We start from the raw sequence: 17,350 nt of genomic DNA on the forward strand, positions 1-17,350 counted from the left end.
ACAAAGCAAGAGGGAAGGAGGACCAGATTTCATAAATAAACCCTGGAAAGTGCAGGGGTGGATGTGGCCCAAGGAACCACTGGACCAAGGGAGACTCTCTCTGCACATCTTTCTGCCTGTCTCTCAGTGAGGGTGGGTTCAGGCCCCACCAGATTCATTGATTAATTAATTGTGCAAATATCACAATCCATCAATGCTAACACACCCAATATCCCTGAGGTCAGCACACCTCCTATGGTCGCCGCTGGCTGGTCAATGCTGCTCAGGACGTGACAGAATAAGCTCCCTGAAAAGCACAGTAACTTGGCTTTCACTCCAGGTGGCCTCAGAGCTGACAGCAGTCCTACACTATTCCAGGCTTCACACCAGAGGACCATCGAAGGAGCGGTGTGAGTCCTGGCTGCTTTATCAACACAGTCTGCAGATCCCTTTAGGTGAGATAAGGAAGGGCCAGCATCAAATTCACAGAATGGGTGTCACAAGCCCAAAAGAAAACCCTGGAGACAACCTGGAACACTTCCACAACCACACACATGTTGCCAGGGTTCTTGGTGGCAGAGGGGACTTCATCTGTGAAAAATCACAAACGACCTGGAGTCAAAAGTGACTTAGAAGAGAAGGTTTTAGGGCTTCCCTGGTGTTCCAGAGGTTAAGAATCTGCCTGCCAAAGCAGGGGTCACCAGTTCTTATCCTTGGTCTAGAAAGATCCCACACACCACAGGGCAACGGTAGTCACCACAACTATTAAGCCTGCGTGTTCTAGAGCCCGTGCTCCACCTGAGAAGCCTGAACATTGCAACAAACGGCAGCCCAGCTCCCACAACTAGAGAAAGCATGCACACAGCAACGAAGACCCACTGCAGCCAAAAATAAAAGAATGGATGAATGAAGTTTTTAAAAAGAGGTTTTAATAGGAATTTGATAACTAGATATTTGTTGGTATTAAAAGTTAATAAATTTTTAGCATGAAAAAATTATTTTAAAAAAGAAGAGATAAGTTCCCTGGAGAAGGAAAAGGCAACCCACTCCAGTACTCTTGCCTAGAAAATCCCATGGACGGAGGAGCCTGGTCCTCATGGGGTCGCAAAGAGTCGGACATGACTGAGCGACTTCACTTTCACTTTAAGCAGCTAACAGCACTTACACTTTCCTGTTTACATACAAATAAAAACACTGTATGATATAAACTATATGATATAAACTGTCTTAAATATGTCCAAAAGATCTTTTCATACATCTAAAATAAAAGGTGCACATAAAAAATATGTTATGGTTTAATTAACAGTATTTTTTCCTTTCTTAGTGGAACACAAAATAATTGTTTGAAAATGGATGGCACCTTAGATTTTATGAAATTGTGTTGACAGAGCACTCACTGTGCACTGGAGACATACACTTAGCCAAACAAAGATCAAGCTTATAAATTTAAAAAACAAAAAAAAACCACCAAAGACCAAGTTTCCACAGAACTCACACCTCCAATGACTCCCAAGAGGGTAGGTGGCTCTGGCTGCACCACACCCATTTCAAACAACTCAGAGGAAAGTGATTAGCCTGGTCTGGGGACATGATATGACCCCTGGAAAAGCCTCTGTGAACAGGGAGTGTTAAGTCCTATGATGGTGTCAGTCTGGGTGATGGCCAATCCTTGTGCTCGAGGTGAGGTTTACTTCCGGAAGAAGACAGAAAGCAGCATGAAACAGACAAAAATCACAGTCGTTTCCATGTCTGTCCTGAAAGACTGTGGGCGTCTAGAAGTGGGGTTCTTGTTCTATATTGGACAGAGTCCAATCTGGAAAACAGAATTCAAGAGCTGTAGCTCAGCAGAAGTTGAAGCTCCAATACTCTGGCCACCTGTGTGCAAAGAGCTGACTCACTGGAAAAGACCCTGATGCTGAGAAACATTGAGGGCAAAAGCAGGAGGGGGCGGCAGAGGATGAGATGGTTGGATAGCATCACCGACTCAAAGGACATGAGTCCAAGCAAACTCCAGGAGATAGTGGAGGAGAGGGAAACTGGAGTGCTGCAGTCCATGGGGTCACAAAGAGACATGACTTAGCAAGTGACCAACAACAACAACAAAGCTCAGCAGAGGGAATTAACATGGGAACTGGTCACAAGGTTTGCAAGTGAAGCAAGTGATGCATGCTCAATCGTGTCTGACTCTTTGCAACCCCATGGACTGTAACCCACCAGGCTCCTCTATCCATGGGGTTCTCCAGGCAAGAATACAGGAGTGGGTTGCATTTCCTACTCCAGGGTATCTTCCCAACCCAGGGATCAAACCTGTATCTCCTGCATTGGAGATACTTTACCACTGCGCCACAAAGGAAGCCCCAAAAGGTTTGGAGAATGACCAAAACACTAAGTGGTGGTGGAGAGCAAACCAGAGACTCAGCAGGAGCCCTCCAGCATGTTTAATAAGACTGGAGGAGCAAAGAAAGAAGGTGGTGATACCAATCAGGGTTCTTGACCTTCTCCAGTCCATAGAAATTGACCAGAGGCCAGACAAGAAATTCAGGCAAGGCTTTGTTAGAGCCCCTGCTGCAGCTGGGCTGGATGAAGCACAAACTGATACCAAGTTTGCCAGGAGAAATATCAATAACCTCAGGTATGCAGATGATATCACCCTTAAGGCAGAAAGAGAAGAAGAACTAAAGAACCTCTTGATGAAAGTGAAAGAGGAGAGTGAAAAAGTTGGCTTAAAGCTCAACATTCAGAAAACTAAGATCATGGCATCTGGTCCCATCACTTCATGGCAAATAGATGGGGAAACAGGGGAAACAGTGACAGACTTTCTTTTGGGCGGCCCCAAAATCACCACAGATGGTGACTGCAGCCATGAAATTAAAAGACACTTGCTGCTTGGAAGAAAAGTATGACCAACCTAGACAGCATATTAAAAAACAGAGACATTACTTTGCCAACAAAGGTCCATCTAGTCAAGGCTACGGTTTTTCCAGTAGTGGTGTATGGACTGAGAGTTGGACTATAAAGACAGCTGAGCGCCAAAGAATTGATGCTTTTGAACTGCAGTGTTGGAGAAGACTCTTGAGAGTCCCTTGGACTGCAAGGAGATCCAACCAGTCTATTCTAAAGGAAATCAGTCCTGAATATTTACTGAAAGGACTGATGCTGAAGCTGAAACTCCAACACTTTGGCCACCTGATGCAAAGAACTGACTCATTTAAAAAGACCCTGATGCTGGGAAAGATTGAAGGCAGGAGGAGAAGGGGATGACAGAGGATGAGATGGTTGGATGGCATCACCAACTCAATGGACATGAGTTTGAGTAAACTCCGGGAGTTGGTGATGGACAGGGAGGCCTGGTGTGCTGCAGTCCATGGGGTCACAAAGAGTCACACGACTGAGCACAAAGGGTCACACGACTGAGCGACTGAACTGAAATGAACTGCTGCAGCAGGGGATACTGAGAGCAAGTAATAGGTTCCCTTGCTCGCTCCCTGAGTGGGGGTGAGCTTGTTTCTCATGTTAGGTGAGGGTGGTGTTGAGTGCAGGGGGCATGCTCAATACCCTGCTTTTGTTCCCAACACTCTGCTTTTGCTCAAGGCTCTTCAAAAGTGGCTGCTGGGTTTTTTGGTCTCTTTGTATCTTTTGTCCAGAATTTATCCCAACTGCACAGACACAATTATTTTTAGCTCCATATAGTTTCTTTGTACTTTGTTGCTGGAAGAGAGGTGTGTCCAGGTGCAAGCATTGCAGCAAAGGCTCCTGTCCTGGCCTGTCTCAGTGGGAAGAAGGCCAGAGGCAAGTATCCCTCAGCTGGAGCTGGGACCACCCCTGAGACACTGTCCAAGGCAGAAAACAGGGGTGATAAATCCCCTGGCTCCCCCTCCTCTCACATCCTGGTCTCCCCTGTGGCCTCCACCTGTACCTTTAGCTGGAGGCAGTGGCCAGGGGAGCAAGGGGATGAGTTTGGGGGGGAAGAGCCAAGTGACCAGTATCATCTTACTCGTCTCTGTATCTCCAGGGCCCATCCCGGGACAAGGTTCTGATAGAAGGAAATCAACTAAATATAGAGAGAAACAGAATTACTACCAAAATGCAAGACACAAGGTGTGAATAGTACTCCCTAGACTGGAGAGAAGAGGTAACTTACTCCACACTGAGGACACAGGAAAGGGTCACAAAGGACATGGGGAAGGAAAAGGTGAAGAAATAATGAGCAGAGGAGCTTCCCTGGAAGTTCAGTGGCTAAGACTCCACGCTCCCCATGCAGCAGGCCTACATTCAATCCCTGGTCAGGGAGCTTAATCCCACGTGCTGCAACTAAGACCCGGCACCGCCAAATAAATATAAATATTTTTAAAGGAAAAAAAGAAACAGGGACTTCCCCAGCGGTCCAGTGATTAAGACTCTGCCTTCCAAGGCAGGAGGTATGGGTTCGATCCCAGGTTGGGGAACTAATATTCTACATGCCTCACATAGTGCAGCTAAAAGTTAAGAAAGAAAAAAGAAATAATCAGCCAAGGTTTGCCAATGAAACAAAAAGGTGAGGAAGTTGGGCAGGCAGGGAGCCTGCACGCCTGAAGGCAAGACTGTGAATACTTTTCAAGGAAACATAAAAGGTTCAGAGTCAGATTCCATCAAGTGCTTTTTCAGTTTCTCTTAAGGTGATTACATAGCTTTCCCCTTTCATTACTTACACAATGGATTAAACTATGTCCTAATATCAAAGCAATCTTCAATTCCATGAAGAAAATCTACTTGAAATTCTGCTGAATTCATCTTGCTGTTTTATTTAGGATAGTTGCATATATCCATATGTCATCTTTGTCTATGGTTTACTTTTGTGGGCTTGTACTCTTCTCCATCAGGATTATTTTGACTGTGAATTTAAAGTTCTGTGATTTCTTATTTTCTGACACATTTTGATAGCATGGGGGTTGTCATCATCAACCTCTGATAACTGAAGGACTCAGGATTTTGTGTGGAATTTTTACCCAGTCTCTGTCCTGTCATTCCTGCTACCCACTCTGGGGCTGGTTACCACCCCCATTGCCTCCACCCCAAGCCCCCACTCCTCGCCACCACAAAACCAGGTCTCTGCTTTCCAGCCATAGTGAGCGAAACTGTCACCTTATGGGTTTTACAGACGAAGCACAAAAAGGCCCTGCCCCTGTCTTGCCTAATTCCCCTCCCCGCTCATTTTCCATGCCTCCGTCTTACAGAAAGTCTTCCCTGATACGTTCCACCCTAGACCCATCCTGGCCTGTTCTCCTCACTTGTCTGTCTCCCCACCCAGAGCTAGAGCTTGAAGACTGAAAGTGTGCTTCATCACCAGCACCACCTCGGCACTGGTACAAGCAGGTACTTGCTTCCCAGTGATCAGGCAAATGCTGTGAGCCTGCGCCTGAGAAACAACAGGAGAAAATGTTGTCAGAAAATGACAGTCTGCGGGGCAAGTCTGGACCAAACGAATGGATCACATTCACTGACATACTGTCATTGCCTGCCTTCAAGCTATGGGCTTCCCAGGTGGTTCAGATGGTAAAGAATCTGCCTGCCAATGCAGGACACACAAGTTCTATCCCTGGGTCAGGAAGACCGAACCCTCTTTTGAAGAGGTCATGGTTACCCATTCCAGTATTCATGCCTGCAGAATCCGATGGACAGAGAAGCCTGGCGGGCTACAGTGCATGGCAAAGGAGTTGAACACGATTAAGTGACTGATCATGCATGCACGCCCCTTGAGCTATAAGAGCGGGAGGGGAGTGATTGTGAGACACTATGACTCCTAAAAAGCCTAGAATATTTATTAGTGCAGCTGGTTTTCTTTCCTGTGCTGACACTCACTGCCATCAGAACAGCCACCGCACCATGCTCTGAGGTCCAAGCCCACTTCACCCCAGAATCACATTCAGGTAGCACCTTCATGGACACTAACTATCATCACGCTTGTTTATTTTCAAGGTTTTGCTCCACACACAGCAGGGGCTGATCATAAACTCGGAAGACCACATGACCAGGAGGTCACGGGAACAAGTGAGGCCTGCCGGGTGGCAGATAGTCTACCACTCGGTTACTATAGCTGACACTAAAACACAGCTGATTCAACAGAGGCTAGAAATCTGGATTTTTATGTGAAATATCTTGATTATTAACATGTTGTCAATTAACAAGCACAGTCATTTATCTTGGTATCTGGGGGCAAATAAAAAAAACTCAGTTATATATAACTGAGTCACTTTGCTGTACAGCAGAAACACAATATATATATATGTATATTCTTTTCATATTTCTTTTCCATTATGGTTTATCACAAGATACTGAATATAGTTCCCTGTGCTCTATAATAGGATCTTATTGTTTATCCATACTGTATATAATAGTTTACATCTGCTAATCCCGAACTCATAATCCTTCCCTCCCCTTCTTCTTCTTCTTCTAAGTCGCTTCCGTTGTGTCCGACTCTGTGCAACCCCATAGACGGCAGCCCACCAGGCTCCCCCATCCCTGGGATTCTCCAGGCAAGAACACTGGAGTGGGTTGCCATTTCCTTCTCCAATGCATGAAGGCGAAAAGTGAAAGTGAAGTCGCTTAGTCCTGTCCGACTCTGAGTGACCCCATGGACTGCAGCCCACCAGGCTCCTCCATCCATGGGATTTTCCAGGCAAGAGTACTGGAGTGGGGTGCCATCGCCTTCTATCTCCCCCCGAATTGGTTATTTTGACTACAGAATTAAGGATTTCCTTAAGATACTAACAACAAAGTGGACATCATGTATCAGGAGAAACCATTTGTATCTTCTAAAAATCAGTAAGTGGTTAATGTCTAAAAAATATTCTAGTCAGAAATCTCAACTGGAAAATGGAGGGGAGGATATTCCCTGATGGTGCAGTGGTTAAGACTGGGGCTTTCACTGCTATGGGTCAGGGTTTGATCCCTGGTCAGGGAAATAAGATCCTGTAAGCCATGTGGCGAGGCCAAAAAAACAAAAATGGGGAAACAGCATGAACAGGCAATTTACATTAAAGAAAATACAACAAGGTAGCAAGCATACACATTCTCAAGTGTATATACTCAGTAGTAACCAGAGAAATGTAAAATAGAGTAAGACTGCAAAAGATTAGAAAGCTGGACAATGCCAAGTGTTTGCAGAGAAAAAGGTCTTTGGAATCCAGTGCACTCTGGGGAGATGCAGAATGGGGTGGCCTCGCTCAGAAGCAATCAGTGATACTGACTGGCAAACACTGTGAGCAGGCAGTCCCGCTCCTGGCCCACGTCCAGAGAGACTCTCCCAGAAGTCCATATGGGACATGTATGAGAGCTTCCCTCAGCACTGCTTGTAGTGTCTGGGCATAGAAATCAATGTGGGCATCCATCACCAGGAGGGAGAGAGGCACAATTGGTGGATACACAAACTGGACAGTCACCATAGCGACAGGAATGAGTCATAGAAACATGGCGGTGAGTGATAACACTAGAAGAGTCTAACATGACACTACTTATGTAAATTAAAAATACCCTCCCATGGGGACGTCCCTGGCAGTCTGGTGGTTAAGAACGGGCCTTCCAATGCAGGGGACACAGGTTTGATCCCTGGTCAGGAATGAAGATCCCACATGTCTCGAGGCAACTAAGCCCAAGTGCCACAGTGAAAGATCCTGTGTACTGCGACTAGGAGTCCACACAGACAAAGAGAGAAGAAACAAAGGAGATAACAAACTAAATTTTTTAAAAGAGAAAAAATAAGAAAAAACATGCACACAAAACAATACACATTCTTGAGAATACATACACACAAGATGTGGATGTATTGGGTAGGGTAGAGATCTCCACTCAAATCCAAGTATTTGGGGAAGATTTGAGCACATTATATCATGATGGCATCAAGAGACTGAATACGTAACAGTTACATTTGGGGAAATACCTACAAATAAAACCACAATGATGCTAAAAAAAAAAAAAGAATACATACAATAAGAGCGTGTGTATTAAACAGAATAGTCGGCCATGGTGGGGGTGGGGAAGAGAATGAGACAGTGGGCTACACAGAAGAAAAAGGAATAAATTATAAATTTATAAACTATAAACCAACGAAAGCACGAAAAACACAAAAGACGTGAGGGGCTCAGATGGAGAAGCTGTTCCTTTGGAGAAGGAACTGGCAACCCACTCCAGTATTCTTGTCTGGGAAATCCCATGGACAGAGGAGCCTGGTGGGCTACAGTCCATGGGTCGCTAAGAGTCAGACATGACTGAGCATGCACACACACACAGGTTTACATCACCATCCTCATCACAGAATACAAGTCAGCGACATGTGGATCAAGGATGGAGAAGAGATGCCTTTCCATGTTCTTGTAGCTGCTCCTTCCAGAAGCACTAACAGATACCAGCGTAAGCGCTTCACCCTGCCGGGGAGGCTCTGGGTCTATAGCTACATGTGGTTTGCTGTTTGGTCCTCAGAGAATTCTCAGTCTTGTGGGAGATTAAACTTAGACACAAAGTGAAGCAACAAAAGCCACTGAACACAGTCACAGAAGAGAAGTAAGGGATAAAATGCCCCATGGGTGGAGCCATGGCCAGAGTTTGGGGAGCAGAGCCTGTGGTGGAAGAGGTGACCTGAATGATCTAGGAAAAGATACACATGACACTGGGGATGGTCACGTGCCTTGCACCAGTGCTCTGCCACTGGTGACCGAAGACCAGCAAGAGAACCGATCACTTAACAGCCCAGTGGTCACCCCATGCTCTGCCCCTCAAGGCTGCTAGCCACGCAACAAACTTCAGCTTATTCCAAAGTCAGGAAATAGTGCTTTACCCGTAATACTCCAGAAATGCTGCTTTCTCCCGAGAGAGGGCAAAGGGCACTTGGTAATTTGGCTGGGAGAAGTCATTTCCAGGTATGGTTTCCATTTTTTTCCTGTGGAAAACAGGAGGGCCATTTTACAACAAAGGGTTAACAGGGCAGGCCTGAGACAGGCCTGAGCCAGTCGGCCCTTGGCTGGCACCTGGGAACTTGGATTTTGCTTCCTGATGTTTGCAGGACTGATAAGAGAGGCTCTTATTGCCCCTAAACTGTTTGTGCAAACACTGTTTTATGCTCAACACCTGCTTCCCTTCCAGGAGCCTGGAGTTTGGGTGGATACTAGGCAGAGGGTGCCCGGTGTGACCAGCACCCAGAAAAGACCTTGGGGCCCAGTCTCAGGAGAGCTTCCTGGAGGAATGTGCTTCAGCTGTGTTTGCACAGCTTGTCGCCGGGTGACTCCCCAGGAGAGGACTCTCAGAAACCTGTGCCTGGTCCACAGGGCTTGGCCCCTCTGGGCTCTTCCCTTTGCTGGTCTTGCTTTGTATCCTTCACAGTGATAAGTCACAGCCATGGGGATGACAATGTGAGAATGTGAGGAGTCCCGTGAGACCTCCTAGGAAATCTCTGAACCTGGGTGTGGTCTCTGGGACCCCCTCAACAACAGAAATTGATTCAAGATAAAAGGTAATATTGAAGAACAGACTTGTGGACATAGTGGGGGAAACTGGACTAAATACATACTTCTGCTTTCCTACCCTAAAATTCTTTGGAACGACAGAAATATTTTTAAACCACTAAATCAATAAGAGATCTGGGGAACAAGAAACAAGACCAGTGGCCAACGAAAGCACCTAAGACACTTCTGAGAGGCACAGCATACTCAGGGTCAGACTGCCCGATTGAACCACAACCCGGCACCAGCCTGGGAGGAGCCCGTCATGCAGGGTTTCAGGTTCCAGATCAGCAGAGGGAATGAGGGGCAGGGGTGGGATCTGACAAGGAGATGAACTGGGGCACGGCAGCCGGGATGGCCAAGCCCCTGGGACTCCTCCCTGCACACTGAGCGGCCATGACACGAGTCCCTGCCCTGGACCACAGAGTCCACGAAGCAGCACGTCACAGTCTCCAGCAATCACCAGAGGCAGCAAAGAGGCAAGCAGGCAAACAAGAACCCTCATGCTCAAGTATGAGCATCTGAAGGCAGATGCCCCAGGTTCTTACTCAGCGTCATGAAATGGGAACACCAAGTTAACAGGAAGACGTATGCCTGAGAGGGGAGTTAATGGAGCACATTGTTGTTGTTTAGTCGCTGTCATGTCCGACTCTTTTGTGACCCCATGGATTGCAGTCTGCCCAGCTCCTCTGTCCATGGAATTATCCAGGCAAGAATACTGGAGTGGGTTGCCACTTCCTTCTCCAGGGGATCTTTCTGACCCAGGGACAGAACCAGTGAGCCTGCTGCCTTGCAGGTGGGTTCTTTACCGCAGAGCCACCTAGGAAGCCCAATGAAGCATGTAGAAGAAATTATTAAATGTCTTTGGAAAGATGGAAGGGAGGCATGACTATGAAAAGCAAGAGCCAACTGTTGGTTAAAATCTCTACATGGTGAAATTAAAAAGTGCACACAGGGGACATCCCTGGCAGTCCAGTGGTTAGGGCTTTGCCTTCCAATGTAGAGGGTGAGGGTTTAACCCCTGGTTGGGGAGCTAAGATCAAAAAAAAAAAAAAACAACATAAACAACAGAAGCAATATTGTAACAAATTCAATAAAGACTTTACAAATGGTCCACATCAAAAAAAGATTAAAAAAGAAAAATAAAACCCTGTCAAGGGAATTACCTGGTGGTCCAGCGGTTAGGGCTCGACGCTTTCACTGCTTGGGTCCAGGTTTGATCCCTGGTCAGGGAACTAATGGAGGTGTAGCAAAAAAAAAAAAAAAAAAAGCAGGGTCAAGGGAAGTACTATTTGTGCAAAAAAAAAAAAAAAGGAGGACTTAAGAACATAATTCATACTTACTTGTATTTTCATAAAGTGTCCCTGAAAGGATATATAAGAAACTAATAACACTGGTTACCTGCTTTTGAGGTGACAGAGAACTTGGTGGGGAGACAGAGGGGCACTTTTTACTTACAGCTTTTAATACAGTATAATTTTTGAACACTGAATATCTTATTTATTTCAAAAATTAAATTTTAAAAAAGTAGAAACCTTGAAAATTGAATACATGATTTAAAAAAAAAAAAACACTCCATAGATGGGCTAAAGAGTTGATGGGACAAAGCTAAACTAGATTTGTAGAATCTTCTAGAATGCAGCCCGAAAATGATAGAACATTTGACAGAAAAGTCAAGAAACATGAAGGATAAATTAAGAAATCTTAATATCCATTTTCATACTATTTTATTTTATGTTTTGGCCACACAGCATGTGGGATCTTAGTTCTCCAACCAGGGATCAAACCCGCGCCCCCTGTACCGGAAACACAGAGTCTTAACCACTGGACTGCCCGAGAGTCCCAAGAAATTCTAATACCCATTTAACAGTAATTCCAGAAGCAGAAAATGAAGAGAATGGAGGAGGTAGGGAAACATTCAAACTTCCCCAGGGCCAAAGAAATATTTATCCACAGAATGAAAGGGACCACTGAGAACTAAGCAGGAAGAACAAGAGAAATCCACCCCAAGGCAAATAGTGGTGAGATTTTAGAATACAAGGAAAAAAGAAAAAATTGTAGAGCTTCAGAGAAATAAACAGGTTAACAAAAAAAACAAACAAAAAAGTGAGAATCAGATTACAAAGACTTCTCATTAACCACACTAGAGGCCAGCAGAGAATAAAGAATTATCTTCAAAACTCAGACATTTTTAACCTAGAATCCTATACCCAGTCAATGGTATTCACGTGGAAAAGCAAAGTTTTTTTAATATTTTTAAAACTTATGAAGGCTCAGAAAGTTTACCACCCATAGAATCTTTAGGGGAAAAAAATTTACTGAAGGACTCACGCGATCAAAACAACTAATGAATCCAAAAATGAGAAAAACAAGATAAAACAGTCAGTGATGAACAAATAATCAGTTAAACATATAACTGTTGACACATAATGTACAAAACCCCCAAATCTCATATATACAAATTATCTTTAAACATCAAGAGAAAAAATGCTTAGGTATGTGTGAAAACTTAAGGATACCAAAAGAGCTCAAATTCATCTATCATCAGGGAAATCCAAGTTAAAACCGCAATGTCATACCCACCAGAATGACGAAAATAAAAAAGAAATTACCAAGAGTTGGCAAGGATGTGAGGCAACCACACATGCTTCTCGGGTACATAAGCTGACGCAACCACTATCGCAAACTGTTTGGCAGCATCCGTAAAGACTGAGCATATGCACGCTCTATGACCAAGCAGTTTCACTTCTAGATATACACTCAACAGAAACGCATCCATCCAGCCAGCAAAGACGTGTACTAGGATGTTCACGGCGCACTATTCATGATAACCCCAAACCACCTAAAGCCAGCCAAGGCAGAATGGATATCCACATCGTGATACATACGAACAGTGGAACGTATACAGCAATGGAATGAACAAACCACAACCACACTCCAGAATCCTACAAATTACACAAATGCAATGTTGACAGAAAGCAGCTAAATACAAAGGAGCACGTACTGTACAATTCTATTGCTATCAAGTACAGAAACGGGAAAACCAGTCTATTGTCAGAAATGGCAGGGGTTATCCTTGGCAGTGAGCAGCAGGATGACAGAATCTGGAATGTGGGAAAGGTTGGTCTTATTTTTGTTTGTTTCTTGTTTTGCCTGCTGGTTAAACATGTATTTAGTTAGTCAAAATTCATCAAGCTGTTAAGATGTGTATACCTTTACATGTTCACGTTATACCTCAATAAAATGGTGTCTCCAAATTCAAGGGTGCCAAACACAAGCAGAGTAAGAACATGTAACTTTGTTCTTTGTAACTTCCATGTCTTGAGAGAAATAAAATAGAACAAAACGAAAAAAAAAAAAAAGAAATCCTCAGTCAACCCAACAAAAAATAGGAAAAGGGTGGAGGCTGTCAGGAAATAAGCACAAGACATTGAAAACATAAAACAAGACAGCAGGAATAGGACCCAAAATAACATTAATAAAATATAAATAGGTTAAAGTCATTGATTGAAAGATAAAGATTTCACGCCCATTAAGATGGCTACTTTCAAAAAAAAAACAAACAGAAAATAAGAAGCATTGGAAAAGATAAGGAAAAACTGGAACTCTTGCACACTGTTTCAGGAATGTAAAAAGGTACAGCTGCTGGGGAAATAATAAAGCGATACCTCCAAAAATTAAAAACAAAATGATCATACAATCTTGAAATGTGATGTCTGGGTAAATACCCAAAAGCACAGAGAGCAGGGTCTTGAAGAGGTGTTTGTACACCCATGTTCAGACCAACATTACTGACAACAGCTGCATGTGGAAGCAACCCAGATGAAATAACATGCAAAATGTGGTCTGTATGCACAATGGAATGCTATTCAGTCTCATAAAGAAAGAAAGGACACCTGCTACAACATGGACTGACCTTGAGAACACGACAGTAAGAGAAAAAAACCAGTCACAGAAAGACAAATTCTACGTGAGGTACCTAGAACAGGCAATTTCACAGAGACAGAAAGTACAGTGGCGGTTACCAGGAGCTGGGGGCAGGGTGGGGTGTGTATTGTTTAATGGGAACAGTTTAGATATTGCAGATGATAAAGTTCTGCAGGTTGGCTGCACAGCAACATGAATATACTTACTACTAGTGAACTGTACCGGAGAAGGCAATGGCACCCCACTCCAGGAATCTTGCCTGGAAAATCCCATGGACGGAGGAGCCTGGTAGGCTGCAGTCCATGGAGTCGCCAAGAATCGGACTCGACTGGGCAACTTCCCTTTCAGTTTTCAGTTTCATGCACTGGAGAAGGAAATGGCAACCCACTCCAGTGTTCTTGCCTGGAGAATCCCAGGGACGGGGGAGCCTGGTGGGAGGCCGTCTATGGGGTCACACAGAGTTAGACACGACTGAAGCGACTTAGCAGCAGCAGCAGCAATGAACTATACACTTAAAAATGACTAAAATGGTAAATTTTATGATATGTGTATTTACCCTAACTTTTCAAAAAAGACAAACATTAAGGAATAAAACAAAATCTTCCTGTTAGGTAATCACAAGAGTAACACCTAAAACAAAACACAGAAAATCAAAAATAAATTAATATTACTAGAAGATATGCCAGATAAAGGGCTTCCCTGGTGGCTCAGCAGTAAAGAATCTGCCTGCAAAGCAGGAACTGCAGATGTGGGTTTGATCCCTGGGTCAGGAAGATCCCTTCTGGGAGCGATGGGATGGGAACCCATTCTAGCCAGGAGAATCCCATGGACAGAAGAGCCTGGAGGGCTACAGTCCACGGGGTCGCAAAGAGGTAGACACAACTGAAGTAATTTAGCACGAAGGCATGCATACACATTGCTTATAGGGTTCCCAGATGGCTCAGTGGTAAAGAATCCACCCGTCAATGCAGAATCCCCTGGAAAAGGAAATGGCAACCCACTCCAGTCTTCTTGCCTGGGAAATCCTATGGACAGAGAAGCCTGGTGGGCTACAGTCCATGGGGTCACAAAAGAGTCAGACATGACATAGTGACTAAGCAACAACATTGCTATGGCTGGCTCATAAATGTATATATTTAATAATATTACAAAAACGAATAGAACAAAAGAAAACCATTAGGGATCACAGTGGAAGTCCTTAACACAATTCTCAGAATCAATAGGTCAAGCAAAAAATAAGGGTCCGGAGAATATAAATTATACTTAGTAAATGTGAGATGAACGTTTAATTTTGTACAGGGAAAAGTCACTAAAACTGACAGCTTGTTAGACTACAGATTAATTTCTATTTTTCATCTTTCAGCACTATGGCAGAATTGAAGTCCCCAAACCTTCCACCTACAAACTATCTTTTAAAAATGCTAAATACACACACACACACACTTTTTATATGAAACTTTGGACTCAATGGACTAGAGAAAACAGTTGAAGCCAAAATTCAACACTGATAGAACTCGCAAAGAGGGTACTTCAGGGAGAAGGCGGGTGATCCAAAAAAGAGAATCTGTGGTCAGGAAGGAATGAAGAGGGAGGACGACGGTAAACAGGTAGATACATTTAATACATCTAGCTAACAAATAATAGCTAATAAACAAATCTAGCTAATAAATAATCTAAACAATTATCTAGCTAACCTAGAAAATAATAACAGCAATAATGTCTAATTTGAAGAGTTAAAGTAAGAATAGAGCCAACACCAAACAAGAGGTGACAGGAATTATAAGTTCTTGTCTCCATCAGGAGGACTGATTGATTATATGATCGAATCTTTCGACTCAAAAGGCTAAAATTTGAGTAAAATAAACCCAAGTTAAGGAGAAAGAAAAAGAACAGAAATTAATGACAGAAAAAATCAATAGGATTAATCAATAAATCCAAAAGCTAGTTTAATCAATAAATCCAAAAGCTGGTTATTTGAAAAGAAGTAAGCAAGCATGAAGCAAGTCTGGCCAATTAAAAAAGAGAAAAGGTGGACACACACGCACGCATACACACACAGAAGTAAATATAAACAGGAAACAGCGCACTGCAGACATGGAAGACTTATTCTCTTACAACAGACTACTATACATAACATTATGTTAACATATGTTAAATTTCTTTTTTTTTAAACATATGTTAAATTTCAACTGTGCTGATGATTTTCTAGGAGGACATAAAGTATTAGGTTGAAGAGGCAGAAAATCTTAGAAAAGCCAATCATGGAAAAAATGGAAAGGGAGTTAAATACTAATACCAACTTCTTTAAAAAAAAAAAAAAAAAAAACACCACCACCAGCAGTCCAGGCAGTCTGCAGTCAGATTCTGCCAGACTTTGGGACCAGATCATTCTGCTTCAGAGCATGAAGAAAACTTTCCCCTCTCCACCACTGAGGACAGTATAACCTTGATTATGAACTCAGACATGGGAGGAGGGTGAAAAAACATAACACCAATCTCTTATCAATACAGATCCCAAAATCCTAAATAAAATGTCAGCCAACTGACTCTATCAAACAACCCATACATGCATTTTAAATTATCCCAGGATTTTGGCGACAGAAAAACTAGCAAAATAATCTCCTGTGATGTTAACAATGTCAAGAAGAACACTACATGGTCATATCAGTACATGCTATACAGAAGCATACAGGGAGGGGGTTGAAAGCCACAAAACAGAAACTGACTTAATCTGATAAAGAAGATCCTTAGTGAGGAAACTGGCAACATTCCCCTAAAACCAAGCCCAGGACAAAAATGTCCTATTTAATAGTCAAGGCTCTGGAGAGGTGGTCCATAGAAAACAAGAAATGAGTACAAACATCAGAAAGAGACCTCTGTTGTTTAACAGAAAAGAAGATTGTCCACGTACAACAAGCAGACAAATCAACTGGAAAAAGGATTAAAACGAAGAGACCTCAGAGAGGACGCTCCAGGTCTAGTTTGGGGCACAAATCAAAGTTAGTTTGCTTCCTGACTTCGTCCTGCAAAGCTGTTTTTTGTAGAGTAAGGCATCGGGGATGACAGGCTCGCCCCCACCCCCAACCTCGTCTCCCATCTTAAATGAAACAGCATCTTGTTTGAAACTAGATGACAGAAATCTTCTGAAACCAAAATTTGACTTGTGACGACTCAGCGGCGCTTTATCTGCTGCCTGCAGCGCCCGCAGCTGCTGATGGATAAGCGCGTCACGGCGGGCGAAATGCTCCCGATAGAGGGCAAGGGCGAGCAGCCTCCGGGAACGCGTCTCTCCAAGCAAGCAGCGCTCATTATATAAACTTACCTGCTGGCAAACGCAGCGCCCACACCTCAAAAATGAGATATTCAGGGTCCGAATTCCCTTTTTTAAAAAGAATTCTAAAACTAACGGCGTTCCCCGGATGCGCGAGGAGGAGGCGTCCCCCTGCGCTCCTGACAGGCTGCGCATCCCGGGCCACCGGGCATCCCAACGGCGCCCGGGTCCAGGTGCGCCACGCCGGCCGGGCTAGCGAAGCGGGGCCCACGGTTCGCAGGGGCCCGGACCCCACGGCCCGCCCCGCCTCGCAGCACCCAGGACAGCTCCCGCGGGGCCGCTCCGGGGGCGCCTCTGGGGGCCCGTGTCCGCGGCGCCGGCCTCCGTCCAGCGCTCCCGGACACTCCTGGCCCGGAGGGGAGGCCAGTCTCCTGCCGCGCCACCTGCGACACGGGTCCGGCCGCCCGGGTTGGACGGGCCGGACGCCGCCTCAGCGAGGGGCAGCCCCGCAACCCGCGCCGGACCCCGCACCCCGGACCCCGCACCCTGGACCCCCATTCCGGACCTAGACCGGGACCCGCAGCCCGAGATGACCACGCGGCTCAGACGCGAGGCGAGAATGTTCAGCGCCTACCCCACTCACCCGCCAGCTCCCCTCCGCAGCCAGCAGCCGCCGCGGCTCCCGCGCTCCCTCACGGACTTC

At 44.8% G+C, this 17,350-nt stretch overlaps 1 protein-coding gene across 1 annotated transcript in view; it reads right to left on the bottom strand.

Moving 5' to 3' along the window:
- Nucleotides 1-17,350, bottom strand: part of SPECC1 (sperm antigen with calponin homology and coiled-coil domains 1) — a 206,830-nt gene extending 189,480 nt beyond the window's left edge. Inside the window, exons 1-2 of the mRNA XM_061389762.1 lie at nucleotides 17,291-17,350; nucleotides 10,616-10,684 (exon numbers count right to left, since the gene is read on the bottom strand). The gene's annotated coding sequence lies outside the window, so the exon portion shown is untranslated. The remainder of the gene's footprint in view (nucleotides 1-10,615; nucleotides 10,685-17,290) is intronic.

Source organism: Bos javanicus, chromosome 19 (genome assembly GCF_032452875.1).
Source record: "Bos javanicus breed banteng chromosome 19, ARS-OSU_banteng_1.0, whole genome shotgun sequence".
Lineage (NCBI taxonomy): Eukaryota > Metazoa > Chordata > Mammalia > Artiodactyla > Bovidae > Bos > Bos javanicus.